General features: G+C 41.4%; 1 long non-coding RNA gene across 1 annotated transcript; it reads left to right on the forward strand.

Moving 5' to 3' along the window:
- Positions 1-4,508: 4,508 nt before the first annotated feature.
- On the forward strand, positions 4,509-6,060 carry LOC145720268 (uncharacterized). Its single transcript, XR_014143154.1, has 3 exons — positions 4,509-4,828; positions 5,655-5,728; positions 5,818-6,060. It is a non-coding gene; the product is annotated as an uncharacterized LOC145720268 (long non-coding RNA).
- The last annotated feature ends 6 nt before the right edge of the window (positions 6,061-6,066 follow it).

The following is a 6,066-nucleotide window of genomic DNA, read 5'->3' on the forward strand; positions in this document are numbered from 1 at the left end:
CTTATTTAATTAAACAGTAGCAAATGGATTTCCCAGTGGGGTCCTTTGCCACAGTCATTTATTAAACTAAATTCATACCTCCTGGGGACATGTGCTCCCTCCATCAGTGCCCCACAGATTCCTCAGCTGCCTTTGTTGGCCATAAAGAGGGGCACCTCTAAAATTTATGTTTTCAATGATCACCTCTCTGTTTGGTTTTCTCCCTCATGGTCAGGTACCTACTTTGCTTCCTAGGGATGCATTTCTCCTTTTCCTTAAAGTCTCAGTCATCACCACAGCTTCAATTGATGTCAAGGCATTTTACTGTAAGGCCTAAATTTTCATGTGTTGTTGTAAGGGAGGAAAAATTCTCTTCTACCTTCTTTGGGTCTCTGGCTGCGCCTAAGAATTAAACTGACATAAGACAGATTAACAGGAGGGAAGCATACAAATCTTACTGAATTTTTACATGTACATGGAAACCTTCACAAGAGAATAAAGACCCAAAGAAGTGACCAGAGCAGGAAGCTTTTATACATTTTAGACAAACAAACAATAAATATGTCAAGAATTGACAAGTCAAAGGTGTTTGGGCTATGGGTAATAAATGGTGAAAAAATAACAAAGTTAGTTATACAGCCTTTCTGGCCCTAAATTTCTTGTGTCTGATAATAAGGATATCTTCTTTCTTCCTGGTACTGGGAGATGGGGGAAAGTACCTTTCACAGGAGATTTATCTCCTGCTTTCAGGGAAGAAGGGTGTGGGGGAGGTCAGAGTGATCTGCTTGCTTCTACTGTGCTCTCAACTCTTTCAGCTAACATATTCAGTATGCCAGGGTGCCATATCTTTGTGCATCATGTCCTGAACCTCATCACTATCTTGACTTCTTTGTACCTCCCAGGGCTCCATGAGTTCTGCCCCTGGGACATATCTCCTCTCTTGTGGCCATATCTGGTGAGAAGGGTTCCCTACTTGGATAGTTCCTTTATCAGCCAGAATAGCTGCACTTGCATAACAGATTCACTTCCTTGTCAGCCAGCAAAATTATTTTATTTATTTATCCCTTTTTAAAGATTTATTTATTTGAGAGAGAGAGAGTGTGGCAGGGGGCAGAGGGAGAGGGAGAGAGAGAGCCTCAAGCAGACTCTATGCTCAGCACAGAACCTGATGTGGCGGCTTGATCTCAAGACCCTGAGATCATGACCTGAGCCAAAATCGAGTCAGATGCTTAACTGACTGAGCCACTCAGGTGCCCCAGCCAGCAAAATTATTTAACGGAGGGACAGGCTAGAGTCAGGAAGGAAATAGGCTCTTCCAGTTACCTAGATGGGAAATGGTGTTGCTTATTCTAGCCTTTGGAAAATGAGAGAGAGAAGAAATCTCAGATTCTGTAAGTGTTAGCAGGGTTCCAGTTCACTAAGATTTGAGGAAGGTGAAGATGCAGCAATGATTCCCAGGCTTCTCACTTGAACAGTTGTTAGGTGATAATTCCACCAGTTTTGATAGAGAAGGTAGGAAGAGAAATAGATTTGAAGAATACTGTAAACTAAAAGAAAAGAGGCTCTATGGAAAAGAGAGCTTGGTTAAAAATGTTTCAAGTATTTCAGAGAGAGAGAGAGAAGTAAATGGGATTAAGCAAGCATTGTTTAGGTTTAGATTTCTCAATGATTGGATCATCATTGGTGATCTTTGACAGCAATTTCAGAGCACATCTGGACTAAAGGGGCCTGAGGATTTGGAAGAGCGTGAAGTATAGACCACTAAAGTGTACATCACTAAAGGGTATTGTGCCAAAAAGGGAAGGTATGAGATGGAGCAGGAGATCATTTTTGTTACTATTTTAAAATAGACCTGAGTCTATTAGTGGAATGAACAGTACATTTTAGTTGACTGGGTGAAGTTGTGGGTACATCAGTCTGAAGAAAAATGGACTGAGATGCTTGAGGAGGGAACCAAATCCAGATCATAGAGGGTTAGTTATGTTGGGTATGGGTGGTGCCTGGTGTATTCTTCTCAGACTCTAAGCTGGGATGGTATATGGAATTATCCTAAGGTTGAGAGAGAATTGAAAAAAAGAGATATTCTGTCATCAGAAAGAACTTGAGGAGAATATAAAGTGCTATATGATTGTAACCATCATTGTAAAATAGGCAAAAGGCTTGGGGGTAAAAGTAAAAGACATCAGCTGTGTTTGTGAACAGTTTGATGGGGTACAAACTTGGTCATTTTCTTCAGTATCCAGAAACAAACAAATTTTCGAATTATTCCAGATTATTCAATTGCAGGCACAAGTGTAGAGGAAAATCAATAAGCTCAAGCGGTTGTACATGTTACTTAGGGGAAGGTTGAAATGTTTACTTACAGGGTCATCCTGATAAGACAAAAATTCAGGAGTCTCAAAAGCTTAAATGCAGGAAGTAAAAGGGAGGGGTCTGAAAAGTAGAAATGTAGTTTGTGATTCTGTTTGTGATGATTAAGATTCTGGACAAAATCCAGGGTGTGCATGGGAGTAGGTGTCAGTAGGTTGTTGAAGTGGAAAAGAAAAACTGGAGTTTTTGTGTGTTGTCTAAATACAGAGGGGTGGAAAATTGAAAATGATTGGGTCATGATTTACTGAGTTTTCACTTGATAAATTTAAAGTCAATAAAAATCAAAACAATCATAAAATATTATGTACACTAAAAAACTTATCTCAATAATTTAACCAAAACAGAAAGCAAAATGAAATCATTTGTCTATTAGTGAAAGGCTTTCAGCTGTAGAATGTGAAGAATTTGTCTGAGATCATGTAATGGAGAAGACTGTAGGTAGACCTTTTGGTTAGACCAGATTTTGAATCTTAGCACCATTTACTAGCTGTGTTATCCCTCTAAGGATTATTTATTTCATCTATAAAATGACAAAATAGTACACAGCTCATGAAATTGTTGTGAGAATTAATGTAAGAATAAATATAAAGATATTAGCATATTGCTTAGCATACAGTAGCCTCCTCAGTTAATGCTGCCTCTTAAAACAAAATCCATTATTTCTGCTCCTAGCAAATATGTTTTCTTTCTTTTCTTTCTTTTTCTTTCTTTCTTTCTTTCTTTCTTTCTTTCTTTCTTTCTTTCTTTCTTTCTTTTTCTTTCTTTCTCTTTCTTTCTTTCTCTTTCTTTTCTTTCTTTCTTGTTTTCTTTCTTTCTCTTTTCTTTTTCTCTTTTTTCTTTCTTCTTTCTTTTCTCTTTCTTTCTTTCTTTCTTCTTCTCTCTCTCTTGCTCTTTCTTTTTTTTTTTTGCTATCAGTTTCTTATTATATGAGTTTACAATAGTGTATCAGTTTCCTATTGGTGCTGTAACAGATTAGAACAAACTCAGTGGCTTGACACAACACAATTTAGTCTCACAGTTCTGAAGGTCAGAGTCCAGAATCAGTCTCACGAAGTTAAAGTCAAGGTGTCGATAGCACTGGTTCCTTCTAGAGGCTCAACAAGAGAATCTATTTCCTTGCCTTTACCCAGCTTCTAGAGATCACCTGACTTCTTAAACTGTGGGCCCTTCTTCCATCTTCAAAGCCAGCAGTGTAGAGCTATCACTTTGCCTTCTCTGACACTTTGCTCCTGACTCCCTCTTTTAAGGACCCTTTGAGCCCACCAGGTTTATTCTGCATAATTCCTCAACTCACAATCCTTTATTTAGTTTGTTTTGCAAAGTACCTTTTGCGAGAGAATTTAACATGTTCACAGGTTACAGGAATTAGAACACTGGCTTCTTGGCAGGAGGAAGGAAGGGTATTATATTACTATTATTAGAGATGTTAGTGAAGGACAAATATGAATATAGTATAACTTTAGACCAGTCATGTGTCAAGTTCCAAACTTTTTAATTTTCTTTCTCAGTTTCATCATCAACAAACACCATCACAAATTTGCAATTAAGTGAATGAATGAATGGACACCTGATAGGTGTGAGAAATGCTCACCCTCTCCATCCCTACCTTTTTCTTTAACATCTTGACTCTCCAATTTATGACCAGAAAATATGTCATTCACTGCTCTGTCTGTTCTGTTTTCTCTGTGGAACAGTGTCTGCACATCTGTTCTTTACTCTCCTTGAAGACAAAGCAGTTGTGGCTTCCTGTTGCTAAGATTACCCAAATCCACTGCCACCTCTGCTTGCCTCCTCCTAGAATTCCAATATATTTGCACATGGAATTAAGCACACTAAGAGACTAAAAAGAAAGAGAGGCTAGTGTCAAAACCCAAACTGCAGATATCAACAGGCAGATATTTAGTGAAAATAACATTCAGGCAGAAATAAACGTGAGCATGTTGCATTTTCAATTTAATTTTTAATGGTATTTCTTGACCCAGGAAAGCTCCAAATACAGTTCACACAGAACAGTAATCATTAGCTTCTCATAATGGAAACTCCGAGTTCATGTATTCTTCTATACTGTTTTTGTTTTTCTTTTTGCTTTAAGATGGAACTGCAAGACTCCACCTCTCACGGTAGAACTTCAGATTCCACACCCTTACATTTCATCTATTTCTAAACAGCTCTTCTTGATTTTATGTTTAGAGGTCCCAGATGTCTCTGCCTCACTTTCCTCTATTTTATGTCCAAATTCCAAAGCCCATATTATTGTTTTTGCTATCTCTTAAGGTTCGGATTGAAGAGCAGGAGGCTAAAACTCACTTTTCTGGAAAACTGTCTTACCTACTTCCAGAAGGAAAACGAAACTGAGACGTCCCTGAGAGGAGAAATGAAACCAAAACTCCCTTCCAGGGTATAAAAGACTGGCTGCGGCGGCTCCGCTAGTCAGAAGCCCGGGTTCAGACCCTCCGCCCAGCTTCCTCTCGGGCTCCAGGTTCGTCCCCTCTTGGTCTCTTCTTCCCGGCGGGCGGCAGGCGCTTGTCAGCGGCTCCTCAGGCGCAGCAGGCCGGGGCCCGACTCCGGGGGAGGTCTGGGGTGGGGAGTGGGAGGTGCTCGGACGCAGGACCCCAGCTGGGGGCGGGGAGCGGGGAGCGGGGAGCGGGGGTTGGGTGTGCGGAGCGGGCTCTAAGAGGACAGGTATAACTAAGGGAGAGACTTGGAGTGGAGATGTCCCGCGCGGGTTCAAGCTCTCTGGTCGGAGCGGGAGGCGGCCCGGGAGCCTTTCTGGGCGCGCGGGGCTCGTGGTGCGGGTTGCTGTGGGCGCCACCACGCCCCCCGGAAACGGTGGTGGTGGACGGATCTCTTCGTTGGCCGCGGGAGGCAAGGCTTGGGGAGAGGCAAGGAAAGAGATGCTGGTGAGGAGCGCCGGGGTCTAAAGTCTGGAGAGGGCCGAGTGTTCAAGCATTTAAGGGGTCCTCTTGAAAGAAAGGGTGCTGGGGATCTGGGGCCTTGAGAAACTAAGAGAGGTCAGATCTGAGCACGGACAATAAAATCTAGACGTTGACAGCAGCAAGCAGCTTCCTACTCCACGCAGAATCCTATGCCCAACTACAAACTTGCAGAACCGGAATCTGCATTTTAGTATCTCGCAGATTCCTACGTACCCCTACATTTCAGTGGCTTCATACAATAATTTATTTCTTAAAAGCAGTTAAAAGAATGTATTCATGGTGAAGGGGCATGCATTAGTTTTCTAGTGCTGCATAACCTATTATTGCAAATTTAGTGGCATAAGTTAATAAAAATTTATTATTTTTAAGTTTCCACGAATCAGAAGTCCAGGCACCGATTAATGGAATCCTTTTACTCAGCATCTCATCCTACTGAAAGGAAGGTGTCTGCTGAGCCTGACATCTTGTCCAGGCTCTGGGTGCTCATTCAGGTTGTTGGAAGAATCCAATTCCTTGCAGCTATGACATTGAGGTTCCCTGTTTTCTTTTTTTTTTAAATTTTTTTATTCTTATGTTAATCCGCATACATTACATCATTAGTTTTAGATGTAGTGTTCCATGATTCATTGTTTGTGCATAACACCCAGTGCTCCATGCAGAATGTGCCCTCCTCAATACCCATCACCAGGCTAACCCATCCTCCCACCCCCCTCCCCTCTAGAACCCTCAGTTTGTTTTTCAGAGTCCATCGTCTCTCATGGTTCGTCTACCCCTCCGATTT

This window comes from Leptonychotes weddellii, chromosome 2, assembly GCF_054177405.1.
Source record: "Leptonychotes weddellii isolate Sample4059 chromosome 2, ASM5417740v2, whole genome shotgun sequence".
Classification (NCBI taxonomy): Eukaryota; Metazoa; Chordata; class Mammalia; order Carnivora; family Phocidae; genus Leptonychotes; species Leptonychotes weddellii.